At 43.9% G+C, this 26837-nt stretch overlaps 1 pseudogene; it reads left to right on the forward strand.

The window, feature by feature from the left end:
- Positions 1-14518: 14518 nt before the first annotated feature.
- LOC110209458 (zinc finger protein 217 pseudogene) overlaps positions 14519-26837 on the forward strand; it is a 132511-nt pseudogene continuing 120192 nt past the window's right edge.

The raw sequence follows: 26837 nt of genomic DNA on the forward strand, positions 1-26837 counted from the left end.
TCCGTACAAAAGGCTGCCTCCCAGCACTGGCATGCTCACCCTCATCTCAACTTCTAACTGAGCCTGCGAGCTGGAGGCTAGCCTCAGCTAGCTTATCCATAGTTTCCTTTGCATGCCACCCACGGCGACTTTTCCTGGTCCCCTAGCTGTTGATACACTCTCCTTTGTCCTCAAATGATCGTGTTTATAGACGTGTTTACATGTCATTTCCCTTCAGTTGAATGTGAGCTGGAGAGCAGGACTTTTTTTTTGCTTTATCTTTGTATTTTCCCAGTCCCTAGCACCATGCCCTGTATGCAGCAGGCACCTAATAAATGCTAGTGTGATTGAACTGGATGCAGGGCATTTAAAAATAAGTCATTAATAGATCACACTGATTTTATTTAAGCAGGATTTGAAGGAAGCGTGTAGCTGATGTTTGAACCAATATGGCATTTTCTTCATATAGATAGCTAGATAGTACTAGACAAGTTAGAAGTTGCGTTATGTGCCTCATCTTACTAATGTCCCCTAGGAGGTAGATTGTCCCCATTTACAGGATAAGTAAGCTGAGGCTCAAATTGATGAACTGACTAATAACGGTGGGGCTGGGACTTGAACCTAGATCTTAGGACTCAAGCACTCATTCCACCACATTACAATGATGTCTTTGATCAGTGAGACTCCTCCAAATAAAATTTCAAACCAAGTCATCACTTAATGGGTGGCGATTCAAACCCAGCTCAAAAAGTGGTGTAAAATCTCATGTGAACTCTTGCTTGCCAACTCAGTCCAAACACACCTATTTCCATGAAAGCAAGATCTTCAGGCTTGGGTCTGTGGACGTGAGTGGAGCAGATTCAAGGCTTGGCCAAGCTAAGAAAGGCTTCTTAGCCACAACATTCACCTTCAATACAACCCATGTGGAGATCTTATGTATTTTAATTTATATTCTTTGAATAGAAGCCCTAAAAGACAAATTTCAAACATAAATAAGTCAGTCTTTACTTGGAGAGGGGGGAAATCTTCACATTTAAACGTTCACCGAAACAGTTGATGTTAGACGTTGCTTCTACTTTTGGGGGCCCCTTTCCTGATTTGGACTCCTGAATAGCTGTTTCATCCTCCTCTCTTTCAATGTTGCTTTTTTCCTTAACTATACTTCCCAAGCTCCCTATGCACCTTAATAAACCAGAACATTGGAAAGTGTTTTGGGTTAGAGACCTAAGCAAAATAGATTTTAATACAGCCCCTTTTCTGTTGCCTCTGTGTGAGAGGAAGAGTGCTCTGGGTTCCTGAAGGCTCTACAGGCATGGCACTAACTCCAGTAGGTCCTGCCAAATTGAATAGGCTTTGGGGGTGGCCCCAGGGCCATCTATCTGAGGTCTTGCCTTACCAAGATAGGACTTGTGGCCAGGGAACTGACCAGTTATTCTAGCCAATAACTCATTAGATGTTGGCCAGGTATGGAAGGACTGGTTTGTGTTAGCACGGAGGGCGTTAATTGCCCACGGTAGATTATGAATGCTTGGAACAAGAGACCCCATTGGTTACCATAATTGCCTCAAATTCTAATTTTCCAATACTTAGAAGTCACTGGGTCCCATCCAGATGAACTTTAAAAGTCCTTAGTCTCTTTGGCTTTCAAGACAGCTGCCATTTTGTTTTGTCTTAAGACCATTTTTCAGGAAGGAAAGCACAAGTAAGCTTTCATTCCCCTGTGAATGAAAGCAACCTTGTGATCATAAGAGCTACGTATAAAAAATAGTTTTTGCCAGGCCTAAAATAATGTTTGCTGTCATGCCCATGCTTTGAGCCTCTGATGCTGCTGCTTGTCTCCCAGATGAATAGATGGATGGAGCAAGTGGGATCTAAACAGCTTTATCCTATGAAGTGTTATTCCCCCCACCCCTGCCCCAGCTCTTTCAAATATGCAGAGGAAGAATGGTATACGATATCCCTTTGTCACCTTCTCCATGACACACCACTATGCTTAAACCTGCCATTATTTGTTTTCCTTAGTCTCCCAAGGCTGACAAGATAGACTATGTGGACCCTTGGCAGGGTCTGGCCAGTCACAGGGAAGTTGGATTGCTTAAATTTCCTTAGGCCTGGAGATGGTCCAGTTTGCGTGGCTCAGCTATTGTGTTTTAGAAGCCCTGTGGCATTTACTTAGCATCATTTCAGTTACACGGGGTTCTAAAGAAAGAGGAAAAGAGGTGTCTGGTGATTCTTGTCACCTACATCATCCCCCCTCTTCCCAAAGTCTTATGTAAACTCCTCCACCAGCCAAAGCTTCCTCGGGGCATCTCCAACAGGGACAGTCTCATCAATCGGGGTCATACTCATGCGTCTCTTCCCACGATTAATCATGTGCTTATTTGGGAGGATGGCTTGTCCTCATTAGAGCCCTTTGTGCTGGGTTGTAAATAAAAAGGGATTTGTACTTCCACAAAGCTGAATTTCATCACAGGGCCTCAGATTTAGGCAACACTTTGGTATTTGACACAATAAACACTTGTCGACTGACCAACTGAGTTTAACTAAGACATCAGCCTGTTGGGTCTTTCCCAGCAGAGCCCTCATCATGGGTCTCTTCATAGTATTTCCTCTTGCAGACACTACAGATTGGGTCTTTGATGGCAGATACACACACTTCCTCTTGCAAAAACCAACTGGTTTTACTTCATTTGCCCAATGTCAGGCACACAATAAAATGCTTTTTAACTTGGCATACCACGAGTCACCCAATTAAACAAAGGGCAGTTATAGACACTTAACCTGTAGATAAGAGAAACTGGCTGAGAGTCAAAGTGCAGTTTTGTAAACATCTGGAGAATTTGATAAAAAACCTGGAGCCTGAAGCTGTCACGGGGACCTTACAGGTACTTCATCCAAAGATCCAAATGCTGTGTTTTACCTCCTCTCCTTCCTCTGTTCTACTGGGAGAAGAGAATATTGAAGGAAATTACATTTGATTTCTAGAAGCTAAAATCAAATTTCTATATAGTCCAAAAAGTGACTCATGCTGTATCTTTATCTTGTTAGCTCTTTTGGTGTAATAGGTAATAAGATAATTTTTTGTGGAACTCTATTTGTGCAAGAATCAGGTTTCATCGCTCTGTGCAGCGCACTTACAGAAGTGTCTTCACAGGAGAGAAAGAGGCGTAATCTACACTTAAGATTTAAATAGACATGAGAATATGGAAGTGTTCGTTTAAGGGAAGTAGGAAGAAAGATTTCTCTAGCTTCTTTCTACCAGTAGAATATCCTTGAGCTCATCCTCAAAGCTCAGGTTCATTACTGGGGAAATTTCTGGGTGGCCACTTCTGGTCCTGATATAGCTTTGTCATTTGCTGTTGATGAACTAGGCAATTAAAGGGTTTCAGAACCCATTATTTCAGGACAGTGATTGGCCAAAAGAAAAGTGAACTAGGCAGAACGCTCCCAGAATTTGGGCCCAATCTCAAGACCCCAAACCTAACATTACCCTGGCATTTATGGCCTCATTTGCTCCTTCCATTATGGGTGGATCAGTTCCATTGTATAAGGAGCAAGTGAAGTCATGGTATCCTGAGGCTGCTGACTGTCCCCTAAATGGTTCTTTATATGGAAAATGATTCCAAATGGTTCCTTCCTCCCCACGCAAATTGATAAAGAGAAACAGAGTGTGACCGCAAAGGGATGAGATTTGGAAATACAGTTAGGATGTTGACAGTGAATTTAGCAAGCAAGACCTTCCCAGGATGAGGGGAGCAGGGAATGGCAAAGTTGGGTTATTGTATTTCCCCGGAAGATGAGAGCCATGCCATCTCCTGGGCAGCTTTATTCAGTCACTCATGGTGCAAGAGCTGAATCATAGACTTTGCTAGGAGAAACTCAGTGTTCAGAATGAGGGGAATGACAGTCCTGCTGTACTTGGCCCTGGCAGGGTCACAACTGGAGTAAGGGGTTCAGTTCTAGGCATCACATCTGAGGAAGGATATTGACCAAGTGAAGCATGCAGAAAATGGTGTCCAGCTAGGAAGAAGCCTAGGGACCAGGCCATCAGAAGACCGGTTAAGGGGATGGGGATGGTTAGCTAGGGACAGAGAGGATGAGGGAATTGGGTTTGAACAATTGTGCGGCAGAGGAATTAGATGTGTTCTCTTTGTCTCTGAAATGCAGAGTAAGGAATAGGGCAGGGAAAATAAAGTAGATTTAAGTTCCACACAAGAAAAACTTTCCAATCAAAGCTGTTCAATGGTTGGAATGCATGATCTCTGGGAGTATTTAGCTCCCGGTCCCTAGAGTTGTTTATTCAGAGACCAGGTACCCACTTGTCTGTATGTTGTGGATGCCTGTTCAGATGCTTTTTAGACTAGATGCTACCAAGGTCCCTACCCATGATGCACTTGGGTACTTTCTATCTCTGACATTCTCTGTTCTCAGGCCCCTCCCAGCTCTGACATTCTCTGTTCTCAGGCCCCTCCCAGCTCTGACACTTCCTGTTCTAAGGCCCTTCCCAGCCCTGACACTCCCTGTTCTCAGGCCCCTCCCAGCTCTGACATTCCCTGTTCTAAGATCCTTTGTAGCTCTAAGCTATGTTCAGCATTCTAAGAGCCAAGCCTTCAAGTTTCCAGAGATCCAATTTGACCTTGATCTAAATGAACAAAGCGACTTGGCAAAAGTCACCCAAAGAGCTGGTGCCACATTTCAGGAAAGACTTTGATAAGCTGGAGCGTGTCTGGGAAGGGAAGATGAGGAGGGGACTGGAGATCGTTCAATCAAGCCAGATTTATTAAGGACTCACTCTGCTAAGAACTAGAAATACAAAGACAGAGACAAAGCAATTCTTGCCCTCAAGGAGCTTACATTTAATTGAGAAGACAATGTTTATGAAAATAGTTATAAGCCAAATGGGGATACTGGGCAATGCCTCCCACGAAGGGTAGGGTTTGAAGTTCTAAAGAAGTTCTGAAGTTCTGAAGGAAGCCGAGGATACTAAGAAGCAGAGAGGAGGAGGAAAAGCTTTCAATGCTGTGTGAGGGTTGGTTAAAGGAAAATGAGGGTATTTACCCTGCAGAAGATATGATAGCTGTCAGATATGTGCAAGGCCACTACGAGGAAGACAAGCCTCAGTTCAGTTCAACAAACATTAGGCATCTGCTATGTGCAGGCCACTGTTCTAGCCTCTGAAGATACAAAGGCAAAACTAAAACAGTCCTTGTCCTCCTAAGGTAGACTTGTTCCGCTTGGCCCTAGAGGGCAGAACTAGAAATGACAGGTGCAAGCTGTAGGGAGGCTCAGCTTGAGGAAAACTGCCACTAGAACCACCAAAGGTGGAAAAGGCTGCCCTCGAAGAAGCAGCTTCCCTCCACCTGAAGATGCTGGAGTCAAGAACTCAGAGTTCGTCAGCTTAGGCATTCCTCTTCGGGAATGAGCCAGACAGGATGCTCCATCTGGTCCCTTCTAACTCTCAGATTCTTGGATTCTGCATGGCTCTGTGGCTAGTGACCTTTCAGATTTCTTCTGGCTTTTGTCTTCTGTTCTAAGATGGTAGAAGGCCTGTTGATATGCAAATAATTTTTTGAAAACCCTTATCATGGAATCTCAGAGTTTAAAGGGACCCCAATGGCCTGTGCCTCTGTTTAAATGGCACTTGGGAATAGGAGCAGGAACCGTACTTGTGACTTAATTCATTAGTTTAGAGAACTCTTAGGTAGGGAATTCCTCTCTGACAATGCAAGCCAGCACCTCCTCTATGATTTAGGGCCTGAGAGTTACTGAGAGATTAAGATTACCCGGGGGCACATGTCTAATGTCTGACATGGGACTTGAACCCAGGTCTTCATGGTTTCAAAGCCGTCTCCCTATCCACTAGGCAACACTGCCTCTCTAAAGAGTGCTTGAGTTGATTCTGGTCTTTAAGTACAAGACCCAGAACTGAACACAAACCTACGTATGTATGTGTGCCTAGCCCCATGCAGGTGATAAAAATGGATGAAATATGCTCCTCCTAGAACTTACATTTTAGAAGGGGAAATGACATGAACATTTGAAAAGTGTGAGTCAAGTCCCTAGAGGAAATGCCTAGAATCGTATCCCGGGATTCTTACTATCCATGTAGTCACTCTCACAAATTCCCTCATCTTCCACTTTGTCAACCTCCTCAAATCACACGACCGTGACTCCATCTCAACCACCGCACGTAGTCACATGCTAGCTCGGGCCGTTCCTTGCGAGGATTCCAATTCCCTAATTAGAAGTACTGATGCTCCCCAGCTGCCCACAACCCTCTATCCTGTGCGCCGCTCCTCCCATGCCTGTCCTTCACCATCATTAAGACCTCCATTCCCCCTACTAGTTAGCCATTTCAACCCTCCTTGTGCTTTCTTCCTGAATCCCTCACCCCGTTGTCTGATTGCTGCTGTTTTCTTGCCAAATCTCAACCCTGGATTACTCCAGCCATCTACCTCCTCCATCTCTACTCACAAGCCACTGAATGGAGCTGGAGGAAGTCTCACCTTTATGCTGACTGGCTATATTACCGATTCGTGTTATCCAACCTCGCTGATAATTTTGTTTTCCTCTCTAATTGATTCCCTATCTTACTCCCCACAGAAGCTGTTCTACTCTACTCTCTATTCCTCAGCCTTCTCCCTCTCTCTCGGCAGAGAATCTTGTCTCTTACTTTACTGAAATAAGTGAGGCCATTTGATGTAAGCTTCCTGTTCCCTGTTTTCTTCATCTCCCCTCTTTGGCATCCTCTTCCACCATCTCTTCCTTTCCCTCAGTCTCTGACAAAGAGGTGGCCATTCTCCTTGCCCAAACCAACCCGTCTTCATTCCTGTTCTCATTCCTTCCCATCTTCTCCAGTAGATTGCATCGCAGTCCTCTCTGACCCCTGCCTCTCTGACTCTATTTTTTGGTCTTTCTCTCATCTTCAGCCTCTCCCTGTTAACTGATTCCTTCACCAATGCCTTCAAATGTATCCACACCTCCTCCATCTTAAAAACTCTTCTTTGACTCTACCATCCCCTCAAGCTATCTTCCTATGGATCTCCTCCCTTTTCCAGCCAAATTCCTTGACAAATTTATCTACACTGGAGGCCTCCACTTACTTTCTTCACACTCTTCAAGCCTTGGTAATCTGGCTTTCAACCTCACCATTTAACTGAAACTGTTTTCTCCAAAGTTAAATCTGATGGACTTTTCTCGGTCCTAATCCTTCTTGGCCTCTCTGTAGTATTTGGCCTTGTTGGCCACCCTCTTCTGATGGAGGCTTCCTCCTCTAGAGTTTTGCAGCCTGGCTGTCTCCTGGTTGGCTTCCTACCTGTCTGACCACTCCTGTCAGCCTCCTTTGCTGGCTTATCATCCACGTCATGTCCCCTAGCTGTGGGTGTTCTCCAAGACCATGTAGGCATATTTCTCTCTCTCTCTCTCTCTCTCTCTCTCTCTCTCTCTCTCTCTCTCTCTCTCTCTCTCTCTCTCTCTCCCCCTCTGTCTCCCCCCCTTCTCTCTTCTCTGTCTCTCTCTGTCTTCTTCTCTCTCTGTCTCTGTCTCTATCTGTCTCTCTATCTATGTCTCTCTTTCTCTGTCTCTCTCTTTCTCTATCTCTCTCTGTCTCTCTCTCTCTCCCCCCTCTCCCCCACTCTCTCTTCTCTCTTCTCTGTCTCTCTGTCTGTCTGTCTATCTGTCTGTCTATCTGTCTCTCTCTCTCCCCCTCTGTCTCTCCCCCTTCTCTCTTCTCTGTCTCTGTGTCTTCCTCTGTCTCTCTCTCTGTCTCTGTCTATCAGTCTCTCTATGTCTCTCTCTGTCTCTCTGTCTGTCTCTCTCTGTCTCTCTCTCCCCCATCTTCCCCCCTCTCTCTTCTCTTCTCTGTCTGTCTCTGTCTGTCTCTGTATCTATGTCTCTCTCTGTCTCTCTGTCTGTCTCTCTCTGTCTCTCTCTCCCCCCATCTTTCCCCCCTCTCTCTTCTCTCTTCTCTGTCTGTCTCTGTCTGTCTCTGTATCTATGTCTCTCTCTGTCTCTCTCTTTCTGTCTCTCTGTCTGTCTCTCTCTCTCCCTCTGTCTCTCCCCCCTTCTCTCTTCTCTGTCTCTCTGTGTGTCTTCCTCTGTCTCTCTCTCTGTCTCTGTCTATCAGTGTCTCTATCTATGTCTCTCTCTGTCTCTCTGTCTCTGTCTCTCTCTCTGTCTCTCTTTCTCTCTCTCCTCACCACAACTTATCTACCATCTCTATGCAGTTATCTCCCAGATCTATGTACTCAGTCCGAGTCCCTCTCTTGAACTTTACTCCTGCATCACCAAGCGACTCTTCTCCATTCCAAGCTGGATATACTAGAGGTGCCTAAAGCAGCATATCCAAAACTGAAATCATTCTGCCTCTCCCTAAACCCGTCCCTCTTCCCCACTTCCTTATTTCTGTCAAAGGCACCCGTCTTCTTCCAGTCTCCCAGGTTTGTAATCTCAGCATCACCCTAGACTCCTCGAGGTCCCTCATCACCCTTCACCTGGATTATTACAACAACTTCCTAATTGATCTCCCTGTCCCAAGTCTCCCACCACTCCAGCCCATCCTCCAGACAGATGCCAAAGTGATGACTCCCCTTCTCAATCACCTTCAGTGGCTCCCTGTCATCTCTAGGATCAAGCAGAAACTCTTCTGTTGGCTCATAATACCCTACACAACCTGTTCCCAACTATCTTCCCAGACTCATTGGACACTGCTCCCTTTCTAACACTCTACGATCCAGCCAAACTGGCCTTTTCTCTGCCCTCATACAGTACTCTATAGCTCCCATCTCCATGCCTTTGAATTGTCAGTCACCCATTCCTGGAATGCATTCCCTCTTTACCCATCTCTTCACTTAAGATGCAACATATGCACCATCTTCGGCATGAAGACTTTCCGGCACTTAGCACGGTGCCTGGTGCACAGTAGGTGCTTCATAAACGTTTATTGATTGATCTCCTCAACTGCACCAGTGCCCTCCCTTCTAAACTTCTTTGTATCTAACAATTTTGTATACATTGGTATTAATTCACTTTACATTTATGGAGAGTATTTTTAAATGTACTTAATAATAGTAACGAGCAATTATATGGAGCTTTGAGGTTGGCAAAGCACTGTACATGTTATCTTATTTGATTCTCACACAATCCTGGGAGGCAGATGCAATTCTTACCTTGACGTTTGATGTCAGTCATGTCTGACTCTTGGTGACCCTCTTTCAGTTTTTCTCAGCAAATATACAGAAGTAGTTTGCCATTTCCTTCTCCAGCTCATTTTACAGATGAGTAAACTGAGACAAACAGGGTTAAGTGACTTGCCCAGGGTCACACAACTAGTAAAGGTCTGAGGCCAGATTTTAACTCAGGAAGATGAGTCTTCCTGACTCCAGGCCTGGCGCTCTACCCACTATGCCACCTAGCTGCCTCAGATACAAGATACACAAAATAATCCTAATTGTTTTGTTCCACATTTATTTAATTCTTCTAAAAACTCTAAAAATTCAACAAACATTCATTCAGTAGGTACTAGGTGAAAAACTTTGTGCTTGGTGCTGGGGAGAAATAGATAAAAAAAAAACAAAGTTTATAGTGTCAGGAGGACAGTAAGACAACCTGAGGAGTGAACTTTTTGAGGCTATTCATTGTCTATGTCTATAAGAACACACCTAGTTTTGAACTACAAAGTTCCGTGATTCACTGGGGCAGCTGGTACCCAAATGACAATGGTGTGTAGAGAGAGCTGAAAGGGGAATGGATGAACTTTCCATCCTAGGTGGATGAAAGGCCCCCCTTTCCCCTTCCCCAGCCTTTGGCTTCTTTAGATATCGACGCGTTTGAAATATTCACCCCCAGGCTCTTTGGGAAATAGGCAAGCAAAGAGTTTCTTGAGGTCCTTTCAAACAGACAAGCGGTCATCAAGATCCCATTGGACTCCAACGTGGTGGATGTTGACTCGGACGAGGAGAAGAGACTGCAAACCACAGAATCTCAAAGCCGGAAGGGAGATCAGAAGTCGTTATAATAATCCAGGTGAGAGGTGATGAGGACGTGAGTAGGGTCTAGGCAGCTAGGCGATACAGTAGATAGAGTGCTAGACCTGGAATAGGGAAGACCTGAGTTCAAATCCAAACTGAGACACTTACTGGCTATGTGATCCCCGCTAAGTCACTTTACCTCTAAGCCTCAGTTTCTTCATTTGTCAGACAGGGATAATTATAGCACCTACCTTACAGGGTGGCTGTGAGGATCAAATGATATAACATGTAAAATCCCTTGCCAACTCTAAAGCACAGTGTAAGTATTTTATTACTATTGTTGTAATTTTTTTTTTCAGAAACTGAAAGAGGAGAGAGTATATGGAAGGAGAAGGCAGTTGATGCTGGCAAATGGTGAACAGAGTTTAAGTATAATGAGGACTGAGAAAAGGGCACTGGGTTTAGCAGTTGAGACCATTGGGTACCTTGGAGAGAGCATCTTAATGTTTCAGTCAAGCAGAGAATCTGAAGGCAGACTACAAGGAACTGAGAATAGAGAGAGAAGTAAAGAAATGGAGACACCACACGCCTTTTCTAGGAGCTTCATTGTGAAAGGTCAGGGGGAGATATAAAATGATGACTGGAGGGGATGACAGAGTCCAGCACAAGTTCCCAAAGTGGGTGATACTGCCCCCTGTGGGACACTGGAACAATCCAGGGGGGCGGTAGTAGCCTCAGGTGCAATTGAGGGGCTTTGAATAAAAACAAGGGGGCGGTGGAAACATAAAGAAAGAAGAGAAGAGAAGAAAATTTTGAGAAACCGTTCATACACATTTAATCTGTTGTATAGCTGAGTTAAAGCTGGTGATTACGTTATTTTCCGAGTAAACACACAAAACACAAGTTATAAGCAATCAGTGGTCAAGTCCGCTGACAAGTCTTAACAAGCAAGTGTTGGCAGAAAAGCATCATAGTCAGGAAGTCCAGTATTCACTGGCAGGAATATGTGTGTGTAATGACTTGTTTACAATATGATACTATATGGTTACATGATGCAATATTGCATCATCAAAAATTTTAATACAGGAAAAATCCCACAAATTTACAATAAATTATTAAATTTAAGATGTATCATTTTAAGAAATTTTTATTTTTTGAAATGACACAAATTTTAAAAAATGTTAAAGTAGATTTCCAGGTGGGCACTGAGTAATTTTTTTAAGAAGTGGGTAGTAGGCCAACTAAGTTTGGGAACCTCTGGCCTAGAGATCTTATCAGGATGGGCAAGATTTGGGCATATTTGTAGACAGGAGAGGCAGAAATAGTGGATAAGGAGAGACTGAAGTATAGAAAAAGAAAGGGAATAACAGGGGACAAGGACCTGGAGGGGATGAGAGGGGGACAGGATCAAGAATGTCACTACAGGGAGATAGCCTTGGCAAAGAAGAGGGCTACCTCCTCAGCAGAGACCAGAGCAAAGGAGCATAAAGTGAGGAATGGTGCAGCACGATTGTGGGGTAGATGGAAGGGAAGGAGAAAGAACTCGTGATGAGCGGTTTCTATTTTCTAGGCAAAGCAGAAGTTGAGCTCCTCTACTGAGGGCGGAGCAGGTGTGTGCTATAGACAGGTGTACTGGAGTCAGCTCAAAGCAGCTCAAGAGAACAGGCTGTTAAATTTGGGCTTGGCAAAGGCTCTAAAGCAAGACTAGATTCATTGTTTTCTTGATAATCTAGATTTAAGAAAGTGATGGAGATAAGGTTAATAATGCCAATTAAACTTAACAAAGTACTGTGCATACTTTTATTTGTATTTTTCCCAGAGAGCTGGTTGTTAAACATTTCCCATCACACCCTCGCTATAGGGAGCAGTAGAGACAAGATGACTTGGAATAGTGGCTAGGGCAGATATGATAGAAAGACAACCAAGGAAGAATAATAGGGTTCCTTTGTTATCATCCTCTAATGCAAAGGAGGAGAGAATGAGGGGAACGAGGACAAGAGCTTTCACCTCTATAAAAGAAGGAACTCCTGAATAATCAGAACCACCCAAAAAGGAATGGCCTCCCCCAACCCTAGAGGTATCTGAGAAGAGGCTGGGAGACCTAGGACTGCCTCCTAGGAATGTTGTAGAGGGGCGATTCATGCTTCAGGGAAAGGTCAAGCTTCCACAGCTTCTGAGGTATTGTAGGTTTATGGGATCTGGACCTTCAAGGGACCCTGGGAGGTCATATAGGCCTTCTCTTTAACCAGTAAGGATTCTGAGGCACACAGGCGGATAACAGACAACAAGCAATAAGTATTTATTGAATGCTTACTGTGTGCCAGCCACTGAGCTTAGCATTGGGGATACAAGTCCAAGGAAAAAGAAGATAGTCCCTGCCCTCAAGGAGTTTACTTTCTACTGAGGGAGGACAACACATGAAAGAGCTAAAAGCCTTAGGAGGTAAGGGGTAGAAGGCAAAACACAACCAGGAGGGGAATGAAGCATGGCGGCCTAGGTCCATCCCAAAATAGAGCCCTTGGGAGTAACCCAGCAATGGAAGAAGGTGGCTGGCCTGTGGCCTAATTTAGTATGAGAAAAATCCTAAGCAGAAATGAGATGCAGAATTAGGGCTTTAGGGGCAAGAGTGGTTATGGGAAGGCAACATACCTAGGAGGGTGATCTGACGCCCTGGATCCTTTTGGGATTTCACCTGATATTCTGGGCCAAGCCTGACTCAGGCCAGTCGATGATTCAGGTTCAGGATTAGAACGAAATGAGACACCAGGAGATTGCCAATCATCTAGTAATAAAAGGAGTTTACCTAAAGGTCAAGTAGAAGGAATGTTCATCAAAGGTACTGTACTGGTTCAGGCGGACGCAGCCCCCCTTCTCTTCACAGGACAGTGGGGCAGGTCAGAAGAGTGTGTTGGCCCTCACAGCAGCAGGGCCCCCACAAGGTCTGAAGGGCCCTGACTTCGCATACCCTGGGCAACCAGGCGGCCATGCCAGTGCTTTGTACCTTAGACCACCAGATCAGTCAAGTCTCAAGAGTAGTTTCATGGTATTAACTTGGGCAACCTGGCCTAGCCTATGTCACGGAGACTTTTAAGTCTTGGCAAGATGTTACAAAACTAACCTCACTTTTGTGGAGATGTTCTGGCCACAAAGAAGCTGGATGGATAGCTGGGTGGCTCAGTGGATAGAGCACTGGGCCTGGAGTCAGGAACATCTGAGTTCAAATCTGGCCTCAGAAACTTACTAGCTATGTGACCTTGGACAAGTCACTTAACCCCTGTTTGCCTAGGAGGCAGCTAGGTGGCTTAGTGGATAGAGTGCTGGACCTGGAGTCAGGAAGACCTAAGTTCAAATCCAGACTCAGATACTTACTACCTGTGTGATCCTGCACAAGTCACTTAACCCCCATTTGCCTTAATCCACTGGAGGAGGACATGACAGACCACTTCAGTGTCTTTGTCAAGAAAACCTCATGGAAAGGATGGTCCACAGGATCATGAAAAGTCAGATGGGACCAAACAGCCTCAAGAAACCAAAAAAGCGAGAACCTTTTGTTGAATCTGACAAGGACAAATGCAAAGTCATACTCAGGATCAAGAAGTCACTTCAATACAATGTGGGGGAAGTGTGGCTAGAGAGAAGTGGGTCTGAAAAGGACTTGGAGATTTTAGGGGACTATGAGTTCAACGTGAGTCGATGGCAGGATGTGGCAGCCAAAAAGCTGATGGGACAATGGCTAGCATGGTTAGAAATGGTCAAGGTTTACAAAGCACTTTACAGATGTTTTTTCATTTCATCCTCATGGAAACCCTAGGAGGCAGTGCTATTATTACCACCATTTTACAGAGGAGGAAACAGAGGCTGCATGAGATTAAGTGACTTTCCCAGGGTCATACAGGCAGGATTCAAACTCAGGTCTTTCTGACTCCAAGTCCAAAATTCCATCCACGGCATTATTGAAGCCATCTTCAACAGCATTCAGGGAGTTAAAATGCTGAGGATTAGGGAGTCGATAGAGTCACCAAATTGTCCCCTGGCCACATTGACAGTGTTATGCTAGGTTCTGGATGCCCCATTTTAGGAATCCATGTTTGTTGAGTGAATAACTGGCCCCCATCCTCAGTGGACTCTCGCAGGGACAGAGGAGTCCAGGGGAGGTGGGGGAGGGCCCAGAATTTCCAGACAGCATTAGAGATAAGAGTCGGCTTTGAATAGGGCTTGTGTTTTCGAGTAGGAAGGGAGCTCATAGTTCAAGCTTCTCCAACCCCCTCATTTTACAAAATAGGAAACTGAGCCTGGGGTCTTCCTCTACTTATCTGCGGCCCAGGAAGTGGGAGGCAGGGGATGCACTGGCTTCATTCCCCTGCACTTTGGAAGTCAGCACATGGGCTCTGTAATTGATTTTGTCGGCTCCCGAATCCGTCGCCAACCCCCAGCGCCGCCCACTCAGCACCATCTGTCACCAGGAATTAAATGTGTAGCTCATGAGTGAGAGCCTGCGACGCTGGTGCAGAAAGGTCTTCGCCTGAATTTAAACAAGGCTGCGGAGCCCCACAAACACTTCAGGAGAGAGCATGCAAACAGTCGCCGGTGTGGCCATCTGGGAAGCAGGAAGCTCGCAGGGGGCCCCACTTCCTGGGGGGGGGGGCTTAATGGGCTTTCCCTTCCCTGCCTTCACGCCTCTCCCAGTGCTGCACTGCAGGAGGTTCGGACTCAAGATCTGCCAGTTCTGGTTCCAGTCCGTCTTAGCTGGGTGAGTTACCCACACTCTTTGATGAAACAATACCTTTTTCTTTGTAACCCCATTCCTACCACAGTGCTGGGTACATAGGGGCACTTAATCGATGAATACTGATTAATTGTCTGATCAAAGGAGTGTGATGAAGAATTCCTAAAAAGTGAATGTCATCTCAGGCTGCATCCCAAAAAAGCATTGCTTCCAGAAGCAGGTGCTGATGGCCCTCAGTCCTCTTCAGATCTCATCTGGAGAGCTGTGTTCAGCTCTGGGAACTATGGTTTAAACTAGACACTGTCCAGAGGAGGGCAACCAGGCTGGTGAAGGTCTGGAGTCCAGGACATACGACGCTTGGTTGAAGAAACTAGGGATGTTTACCCTGGAAATGCAAAGACTCACAGGGGACATGATAGTTGTCTTCACCAGTCAGCTGCCCTCCCATCCCTCTCCTTCCCTTCACTGCTAAATTTTGGGAAAAGTTGTCTCTGCCCTATGCTTCTAAGTATGCTTCTCCGTCTACTCTCCCATCAGCCCCAGCAATATGGCTTCCTCTGTCACCATACTCCTAAAGCCGTTTTCTCAAAGGTCATCATTGACTGCTGGGTACCATATGCAGTGACCCTTTTCAGTCCTTGTCCTCCTTGACCTCCATGGTCTTTAACCCTGGAGACCGTCTCCCCTCCCTTAGCTTAAAGACAAAACTGCACTCTCCTTTATCTCTCTTTCCTTTCCCCAAGCCCTCGAATTTCTGCCTTCGGTATCTTTTCTCTTCACTTTCTTATATGACAATCTTATTCATTCCCACGGTAACCATTTTGCTGTTCAGCCATTTCTGTCATATCCCATCCTTCATGACCCCTTTTAAGATTTTCTTGGCAAAGATACTGAACTGGTTTGCCATTTCCTTCTCCAGCTCATTTTACAGATGAGGAAACTGAGTTATACAGGGTTAGGTGACTTGTCCAGAGTCACACAGCCAGTAAGTGTCTGAGGCCAGATTTGAACTCAGGAAGACTCATCTTCCTGACTTCAGGCTGAACACCCTATCCACTGCTCCTACTTACCATTTAGAGACCTACATTTCTCCTTGTCCATAAGATGTCTCTATTTGGATCTCCCATCTGCATCCCCAAACCAGTGCATCCCAAACAAAACTTATTCTCTTACCCTTAAAGCTGGTTCTCTTTTGGACTTCACAGTTTTGAGATGCGACCTCCCTCATTCACTGCTCTCCCATATTTATAACCCTAAGGTTATCTTCGACCCTTTCTGTTCATGCCCTCTCATATCCAATCAGCTACAGAATAATCTGCTGATTCCATCTCCACAACATCTCTTGAGTTCTTACCCTCTTCTCTGCTCACACCACTATGACCTTGGAACTAGAAGCCTTTCTCACTTCTCCCATGGATTATTTTGCTAGTTTCCCCTATAGATCTTTTCATCTACATCCCCTGTCCCTTCCAATACATCCTTCATGCTATTGCCAGAATAGTCTTATCCAGGCATGCCATCCCTCTGATCAGAAGACTCCCATGGCTCCATATTGTTTCCTGAGTGAAGTTGCCCCCTGTGCCTGGAATTCAAGGGCCTCAGCTGCCCAATGCCATCCTGCTTTGCCATGAATGCAGTGTTCCAGCCAAACTGGACAGCTCCCCAGCCCTTCCTGGCCTATGTGACTTTGCTCATGATATTCACTATGCCTGGGATGCCCTCCATCTTTCTCTTCTCCTTTTCTATTCCTGCCCCATCCTTTGAGTTGAAGTGCAACCCAAATGCCCCCTCCTCCAGGATCCCCTCTTTCATCCTCCCTGACTCTTCCTCCAGACCATTCATAGCCCCTTTCTCCTCTCTAATGACCCAATCATGTTTTATTGTGTATAGAGCACTCAGAGCTGGGGTCTTGTCCCCTGATGGCTCTCTGGGGAGGGGATCATATCTGGTGTGTTGGTTCAACTGTGCATCTCCTCCATGTCCAGCTCAGGGCTCTTCATGGGCAGGTGTTCAATTCAATTCAACAAGCATCAAGTGCCTGCTGTGTTCTGTGCTGAGTACTGGGAATGCAAGCACAAAAACGAAACAATCCTTGCTCTCATGGAGCTTACATTTTTTCAGGGGGGGGTGTGTGAAGGGATGGGGATAGGCCATGTGCTTACTTCAATGCTATTGTAGATTTGTGATTTCATCATCACAGTCTGTTCAACATTGCAGATTGCCACTCTTCATGCCTGCCCAACCTGTATCACCCTTGTCCGTGTCTTCCCACCCTGCCTTCGGGAGGTCCATCCAATGTGTTAAGAGCCTTCTTTTGAGTCCATTGAAATGACATGGAGATTCCAGCAGAGCCCCTAAGTTGTTCAGTGGTTATTCCTCGCTGTTGCTGTGTGATGCAAGTGGCAGATTGGATAGATCACTGGGCTTGTGGGTAGGAAGACCTAGTTCAAATCCTGTCTCATATACCTACTAGCTTTGTCACCAAGGGCAAGTCTCTTACATTCTCTCAGTCTTGGTTTCTCTGTCTGTAAAAGGATCACGTTGAGTGACCTCAAATGTCCCTTCCAATGCTAAATCTATAATGCCTTACTAGACCATCTTCTTCTTGGTCATACATTTCTCTGATGGTATCCATTACTGGGTTGTCCCTACCTCACTCCTCTTTTTAAAGGACTGCAGCCTGCTCACACTCACCATATACCTTCTCATCGCCCTTCGGGTGATTTCTGACTTCACAGTAACCATAAATCAAGGAATTGAAGTCATACAAAACCAGCACAAGAATGCTAGTGTTTACAGGATGTCCCTTTATTTCAGGGAGAAGAGAATAAGCATTCATTAAGTATCTTTTATGTGCTAGGCGCTGTGCTAAGCACTTTACAATTATGTCATTAGATCTTCACAACAATCCTAAGTGATATATACTATGATGATCCCCATTTCACAGTTGAAGACACGGAGGCAGACAGAAGTTAAGTGACTTGTCCAGATCAAACAGTCAGCAAGTATCTGAGGCTAGACTTGAACTTAGGTTTTCCTGGCTCCAGGTCCAACATTCTATCCGCTGTGCCACCTAGCTGCCTCTAGGGAGGGAGAAGCTTGGGGTCAGTAAAACAGATGAATGATTTCCCAAAGACAATCTCCTCCTCTTGTTCAGCCAAGCTTGTTATCCACATATAGGATCCATCAGATAGAGAGAAAGAGTGAGCTAGAACTAGCTAGCTAGATGATAGATTGATAGATTATAAAGAGAGAAATGATAGAGATAGCTAGCTAGGTAATAGACAGATAGATAATTAAGTAGGTAGGTAGATGTCCTCTATGAGTTTTTCATCCTATTGTATGTCATATGAACAGTAGGCATTTTTCATCCACTTGGTTTTTCCTGTGTGAGTAGTTCAGCCAATCTCTTTGACTGGTTTTTGGATTTTTGTAGGGACTTCTGCAACAATATGCAGCTTGATGTAATCAGCACAATGGCATTTACAAATATGAATATTTTACCACCTCTACATGTTGGGAGATCAACAGTGTTCTTAATGGCAGGAAGGTAGAAAGAAGATCACCAGCACCCCTGGGCACTACTCATTCTTACTCTCTGTAATTTCTATGGAGCCCAAGGACCATAACAGGGGTGCTGAGAAGAGCCCCTTCACCACAAATGTATCCAGCTCTTCTGTAGTTTTGATAAGTTTAGCACTGGGAAATGATTTACCAGAATAAGATGTATGATAGGAATTAAAGAATTTCTAACCATAACTCTCATAAGAACTAAGCTGAGAAAGTCAGAGGAGAAGATTCCCATTGAAAGAAAGACTTGAGATTCCCAAGGGCTTTCCTTAGCCAGCTGGCTTTGTGCCACTGGATGGGGTCTGATTCCAAAAAGACAAGACCTGTGCTGTGGGCTTTTCGGGACTGGGACCATCGAAGCTACAGTCTAGCCAAGAGTTCACATAATACCAGTGAACATTTCTATAACACTTTAAAGTTTGCAAAGCACTTTCCACATGTTATGTCGTTTGACCCTTACAATAACTCTTTGAGGTATGTAACATTCCCCATTGAAAAAATATTTATTTATTTTTAATTTATGGAATAAAACAAGCATTTCCATAATGTAATATAATGGAAAAAGATAAAACTTGAAATGAAATATGAAATTGTAAATCTATTATGTACAACTTGCTATTCCTTTTAAATATATAATAAAATTAGCATGTAAATTTCTTGTTTTTCCCTTTTTTACTTCCCTCCTCCCCACCCTAGAGATGGCTACCATTAGACACAAATATGTATATATGAGAAATAATTCTCTACACATTTCTGTTTGTCAGTTCTTTCTCTGGACGCAGATAGCATCTTCCTTGATAGGTCATTTGTAGTTAATTTGGGTATTTATAATAGTCAAACTGATTTAGTCACTCAAAGTTGTTCTTGTTTTGTTTTTTGTTTGTTTGTTTGTTTTAGGCAATTAGGGTTAGACTTGCCCAGGGTCACACAGCTAGTATGTGTCAAGTGTTCGGTCAGAGGCTGGATTTGAACTCAGGTCCTCCTGACTTCAGGGCCAGTATTCTATCCACTGTACCACCTAGCTGCCCCTTCAAAATTGTTCTTAAAACAATATTGATGTTATTATATACAATGTTCAAACTTCTGCTCATTTCACTCCGTTATTTCATGCAAGTCTATCCATGTTTTTCTAAGATTATTGAGCTCATCACTTTTTATAGCACAATGGTATTCCATCACAATCATATACCACAAGTTGTTCAGCCATTCCCCAATGGATGGGCATCCCCTCAATTTCCAGTTGTTTGCCACCACAAAGAGAACTGTTACAAATATTTTACTTTTAGATTCTTTTCCTTTTCCCCTAATCATCTTTGGGAAAAGACTTAGTAGTACAGATGAAGAAATTGATTCTGAGAAAGGTTAAGTGACTTATCAAGGTTCTCACAGCCAGTATGCATTTGTACAGGATTACGAACTCAGGTCTTCCTGACTCAAAGCCCAGTGCATTAGCCTCTATGCCACTGAGATTCCTATAAATATCACCTGTTTCTACTGAAATATTTTACAGATGGGGAAACTGAGGCTCAAAGAAACTAAGCAACTTGTTTAGAGTAGAATGGCTGGTAAATGTCAAAGCTGAGATTTGAACCCTGGTCTCCAAACTCTGCCCTAATGAGGGCAGCTAAGTGGTACAGTGGAGAGAGCGTCATGCCTGGAGTCAAGAAGACCTTAATTTAAATCTGGCCTTAGACACTAGTTGTGTGATCCTGGACAAGTCACTTAACCTTGTTTGTCTCAGTTTCCTCATCTGTAAAATGAGCTGCAGGGGAGGTAGGTGGCAGAGTGGATAGGGCACTGGCCTTGGAGTCAGAAGGACCTGAGTTCAAATCCGGCCTCAGACACTTACTAGCTGTGTGACCCTGGGCAAGTCACTTAACCATGATTGCCTCACCCAAATTCTTTTTAAATGAGCTAGAGAAGGAAATGGCAAACTACTCCCATATCTTTGCCAAGAAAACTACAAATGGGGTTACAAAGACTCAGAACAACTATAACAACTGAACATATTCCAAATTCTTAGTCAAAAGCTCATTCCTCTCCACCATACTGCCTCTCACATCTCAGCAAAAATCAGCATTTGGTAGCAAAAGACAACCTAGACCACCTGGAAATAAGTGGAAATGCCCAGCAGAAAATAATATGGCAGAGGGGCAGCTAGGTGGCACAGTGGATAGAGCTCTGGCCTTGGAGTCAGGAGGTCTTGAGTTCAAATCTGGCCTCAGACTTTTGACACTTTGACATTTACTAGCCGTGTGACCCTGGGAGAGTCACTTAACCCCAATTGCCTCACCAAAAAGAAAACAAAACAAAACAAAATAATATGGCAGAGACCAGAGAGTCAATGGGATTCAGCTCCATGGAGAAAGCAGCTTACCTGGTGACATCACCAGGAGAATGAACAGCTCTGCCCTGGCCACGAATGTGTTCTAATTACACACGTTCCCTGTGTGTGCCCTCTCTACCCGTGTCCTGGACATGTGCTTCCTACGTATATTCTCTTCCACATATGTTACTTACACACATTCTCTGCCATGGTTGTGATCTGGCCAAACGTATGTCACTTTCTGCATTGGTGATTTGGAAACCTATTTGCATAAGATGGCATCTTTCTCATCACTTGTCCAGCTATTGAGTTTAATTAAATGTATTTTGATTTAAACTAACATGTCCTCTGATAGGCTAGTGAGAGAAACACATCAGTTGGGGCTCATGGAGTATGGTTTTGAATGGATGCTTACGCACACCTAGAATATGCCTCAAATTTGGGGGAGCTTTTAAGGGTGCCCTGCGATAGAGGAAGGGGAAGCTTAGATGGTACATTGTGAATCTATCTTCAATTTGAATTCCGTACTGGACATCTTCCATGACAGAGATGAATATATTTGCCAAGCAATTGTCTCCGTGATTTATAATTTGCTTGATGCTAATAATCAAAGAGTCCTTGAACAGAGTTATCTTTGTTGTTACATCTTTTTTGTATGATTTTGACAGATGCACCAGAGACAACTTGTCAGAAGAGAGCCTACTCCATTCAATCAAACCTTTAAAAAAAAACCCCAACAAATAAGCACAGTGGAATTTTGTATTTTCTACACCTGTGGTGCAAATTCAACTAGAAACAGGGCCATTAAACTGTACCTAAGGATCCCTGTGGGTACATACTGGCTTAGAAAACCACACATTAACATTATTTATGTTGTATTGTATTTTTATTGATTTTGTCAGATTTTTTGTTAATTCATTAACACATTTTGTTTATTAAATTACTTTATTAGATGTTGATTTTGTTGATTATTTAAATATTTGCAAAATATTTAAAATACTAAATATTTTAAATTACATTTTAATTTGGTTTGAGCTACACTTGTGTGTGTTGTAGGCTGCATGTTGGGCTTCTGTTTGACAACTCTTCTCTCCACTTTACGTTCAATTGCATGATTGTAGAGATGTGGTTTATTGTAGAATATCTCCTGTGAAACTCCACATATCGTTTTCATACCTTCATCAAGGAGGTCCTTAATGAATGTGTCAATTACTCTCATAAAATTTTTATATAGATTAGGAAGTAGGTATATGGGTCAGTAGTTACTGCTTTTCTTTCGGATGACATTTGTCTTTCTTTTTTATTTTTAACAATAATGCTTCATATTTCCCCCCACATTCCTGCAGCTTCTCATTCACTTACTTTGAGAATCTATCCCTCAATGTCATCAAAATTGGGTCTTAGTCTTGTGCATATGTTTTCCCCTTCTTTTTGGGTTTGTTTGGTTCTTTTTTTTTGGTCATTTTTGCTTTTTAATATAACACATTGAGCAAGGTGGTGTTAAAGCATAAACATGATGGCTCTGATGTCCTTGATGGCGAATAGAGTCTATTATAAAAACATTTACCGATCTTTTCCATTTTTCATCTCCTTTTGGTCCTCCTTTCCAGATTGTCCTTAAGTGCCTCCAGAGCAACTTTGCTTAATTGGGCTATCCAACCAAACTTTATTTAAATTTTTTTGTTTCCTCCACTGCTTCTTACTTTTAGAAAGCAATATTGTTTATGCTTTTTACCTGCTCATCCTTTTCTAGGTAATGCACGCTCTGTGAGCTACTCTTCCAATCCCCAGTTGCATTGGAAGCCAGGGTCCCCAGAGCTTGGCCATTACCTCTCCTCCCAGCAGAGGAGCTGGGGCAGGAGTGGGGAGGAGGGGAGGAGGAGTTTTATAATTCTATAACTTACAAGCCCCCACTAGTGTGTTCCTCTTAATAATTATCAACTCGTGTCAACAAATCAGACAGACTTACTTAGCTGTTAGAATCAGCATTTACTAAAGTGGTAGTATAGTAAACCTAGCTTACTAGGTGCAAAACAGCCCCGCAAACTAGGGGCACACTCTCTTACATACATACAGAGTCCATTGGGAAAAGTACATGTCGTAAAGGAGGCAGAACATAGCTCTTAGGATTCCTTTAGGCTGAAGTCCTTCTTCCCCTCGATGGAGCCCTCAGGAAGTTCCCTTTAGGAATGGGGCAGCTCTGTGATGGGATCCTCATGGAATACTGAAGCTGCCTTTCTTCAGCATGGATAATTTGTCCTTGGCTCGTGACACAGACACCATCATCAGTTACTGTTCTTGCAGGGATCCTGATGAGAAGTCCCAATCGTCCAGCTCTGAAGTTCACAAGGTTCTCCTCTGGTCAAGGGTTGGGGGAAGAGGCCAAGGTGCTCTCCTTCCCCTCACTCCCACCCCCAGGTGATCCTTTCTTCCTTGGCTGAGATAGCTCCTTTCTCTATGTCGCCTGATGCTCAAATCTCCGATTCCACACAAGCTTACTTTGTTTGATGCATGTCTCAGAGGGCATGACCAAGTCTCCTCAACCAGCCCAAATAGACTTCCCATGCAATGTCACTCCACTTCATCCAATGACTTTCAAGGACTTTTGGCATCTAACCTACAGCTTTTTATTAACTAGAGATGTTCTTGATTAATTAATATATCAAGGCATTGTATCTTAATTACTTTTTGTGTGTGGGGGGGTGATTTGGTGATCGGTTGATCTATCCCTATCCTTACATAAGTAATATTTTATAAATGACTCTATATTCTGAATTAGTATTGCCCTTAGCTACCACATCTCTGTCTCTGTCTCTCTGTCTCTGATTCTGTCTCTCTCATCTCTGTTTCTCCCTCTGTGTTTCTGTCTCTGCCTGTCTCCCTGTCTCTGTTTCTCTCTCTCTCTCTCTTTCTCCTTGCAAGGAGGTCAAATGGTTCTGGATGAGGCAATTTCTCTGCTCTTTTGGTCCCTTTGTTATGGTCATTGATTAACCTACATTGAACTTCTTTAGGAAATGGCTATGATCATCATTGATGTCCATTCCTCTGATAATTTCCCGTTTTTTCTACATCAATAACTTATTTAAATGGGTCATGTTGAGATTGTTATAACTGCACATTATATCTTTTCCTTATCTTTACTCTTTGTTGTAGTTTTGAATTCATTTTGACTTTTGCTCTAACAAGTCAGTGCTATGCAGAGACAGCTGATTCAGCAACGACTCCCACAACAGTAAGAAGTCATTTTTTATCCGTTAAGATAAAATCAGTGTGGGGGTTTGTGGAGACGGTGCTCACCATGCCCAGTGCTTCCCAATTATTTTCTCAAAGACAGTATTCCTGATCTGTAGGTATAAACCTTCTTTGAAATCTTAAAGCCTTTGGCTTTACAATGTATTTATGAACCCTATTTCCCAATGTCATTTTCACTGTTCAACTTTTCATTGAAATCCTTCAATATCAAAGCATATGCTGATGTTATTTGCCTCTCATGCAGAGAGAGAGTGAGATAACCAATGGTGACCCAAGGTCTCCACTGGTATCTACAAAATTTAAGAAGATATGGAGAAAGGTGGGCTTTCAGCTCCTCTGGATATGGTGGATTTAGGGGGGAGATGGACAAGAATCATAACTCTTCCTCTGATGTTTCATCAAGGCATGGGATGGGACCCTTGGTGCTTAATGGCTCTTCCAGTGGACGGCAAGCTTTGAGCTTCACCCCCCTCCCCCCACAGAAAAGCCCTGATTGTAGTCCCACCAACAACCTGTATCCTGGCTCACCTAATTTTCTAATTATGCACTTTCTTAAGGACCTAAATAAATATAAGGTAGGGTGTGATTGAGGCAGCCAAGTGGTGCAGCAGATAGAGAGCCAGCCCTGAAGAAAGGAAGACATGAGTTCAAATCCAGCTTCAGTATATGTAACTTCAGTACATTTCAGTTGTCTCAACTGCAAATGGGGATAATAATAACTCTTACATCCCAGGATTGTTATGAGGATCAAATGAGATGATATTTGCACGAAAATCCAAGTGACAAATCAGCATAGTCAAGCAAAGCAAATTTCCATATTGGCCACTTACCAAAATGTGTGTCCCATTTTGCAGATTGGTCCATCCCCATCAGGAGGTGGTAGTAAGCTTTATCGTTGGTCCTCTGACCTTAGAGATCACCTAATCCAAACACCTCATTTTATAGAGGAAGAAATGAAGACCCAGAGAAGGGAAGAGATGTGTTAAGGTAACACAAATTATTAACGGAGTGAAGTTTCTTGCCTCTGGATCCAGGCTGCTCTGCTCATGAGCATGTGATAAAGACTGAACATATCTATCACCCAAATTCTCAAAAGCCCACCTTGGTTTGCATTTTAAAGTATTTACTTGGTTGTGTGGGAATCTTAAACTCCAATGGCTCCCTATTAGCTCCGAGGTATAATATATAAACTCCTGTATTTGACATTCAAAGATGTCTATAATGGGTGTCTTTTGTGTCCCTAGGCTTAGTACATGGTGGTGCTTAATGAATACATATTGACTGATTGATTAGGTCCTAATGGTATATCAGAGTTTTTTTTTCAAGTATGGGTTGAACCAGGTGCCACTGAGTTCAATTAGGCAGTCAGACAACTAGATAGATGGATAGATGGAGAGAAAGATAGACAGACAGACAGATGGATAGACAGATGACAGATAAAGCATATATTAAGTGGCTACTATGTGTCAGGCACTGTGCTAAGCTCTGGTAACAGAAATATAAGGAAGCAAGGCAGTCCCTGCCCCTCATTCTATTGAGAAACAGGGGGAGTGGGGAGCTGCTTATAAAAAGGACTTAGGAGTGGGCAAGGGATTTACTGGGGGGACTTAGGAGTGGGCAGAGGGTTTACTGGGAAGATATTTAGGAACTAGCTTGGAGGCCTGGTCCCAGGAAAGATAAGATGAATTTGGTCACATGATGTGGAGGAGGTCTTCCAAATCTGAGATTCTATGCTAAGCCCATTCCCAGGAGGAGCAGGTGATCCCAGTGAAGGGATTCTCCCGAAGCTGAGAACCTTTAAATCAGAGGATGCAGAGCATGGAAGCACATGAGGAATTATCTCCTGCAATGCCACCCCCCACATTTTACAGGTGGGGAAACTGAGAACAAAGAGGGGAAGTGTCTTGCCCAAGATTACACAAGTAGGAAGCAGACAGATGCAGGCTTTGAACCAAAAATTTCTGGACTTGGAGTCAGGAGAGGCCTGGATTCAAATCCCACTCTGATACTTCCTATGATGTGGACAAGTCACAATCCACCAAAATTAAAAAAAAAAATCAGACTCTCTGAACTGGCAAGGGACCTCAGAACCACCTAAAGAGGAATCTCTGTAATAACATCTCCAACAAGGTATCAATCAGCCTCTATTTGCATACCCTCCAAAGATGATAAGCTCATTACCTCTCGTGAGAGCCCATTCCACTTTGAGACTCATTGTTAAGATATTTTTCCTGGGGCAGCTAGGTGGCACAGTGGATAGAGCACTGGCCCTGGATTCAGGAGGACCTGAGTTCAAATCTGGCCTCAGACACATAACACTTATTAGCTGTGTGACCCTAGGCAAGTCACTTAATCCCATTGCCTAACTTAAAAAAAAAAAGATATTTTTCCTAACACCAAACTGAAGTCTACCTCTCTATAACTCCCCCCTGACCCCGTTGCTCCTAGAATGGTAGGTTCTGATCAGAACCAAGGACAAAGGGATCTGATTCCTGAGATCTAACCCCTTCTTAATACAGCCCAGAACTGAACTTTGTGGCTCCATTTCCTCATCTTTAAAAGGGGGTGATTATATCTGGCCTACTGGCATCACTGAGGTATGGGGAGGTTCTCTGTTAGGTTTTCTGACATTCTCTATTAAACCAAGATGGCGCAGCATCTATTGCTCTATGCCACAGGAGGAGTCATTGCAGTAGCTATGGGTATTTACCTCACAGAAGGGAACACTCAGGGGAAAGCGAGAGCTATGTTCCAAAATGGAACGGATGGGCTGTCATGTGGCCCCGGGGGGCAGGACCAGGAGCAATTGGGGGTGAGGGCAGGAGGGGGAAGGAAATTGCAGAGACCAATTTAGGAAAAACTTCCTCACAACAGAAGCTGTCCCCAGGAGAAATGTGCCGCCTTCTGAGGAGGGGGTGCCCTCTCCTTGGAGGGTGTTTTCATCCGTGCGTTGGACTACACGGGCCACCGAGGTCCTTTCCGGCTTTCGTGGTGTGAGTCTCTGATTTCTTCCTCC

The sequence above is a fragment of the Phascolarctos cinereus genome, unplaced genomic scaffold, assembly GCF_003287225.1.
Source record: "Phascolarctos cinereus isolate Bilbo 61053 unplaced genomic scaffold, phaCin_HiC Scaffold_5;HRSCAF=322, whole genome shotgun sequence".
Taxonomy (NCBI): domain Eukaryota; kingdom Metazoa; phylum Chordata; class Mammalia; order Diprotodontia; family Phascolarctidae; genus Phascolarctos; species Phascolarctos cinereus.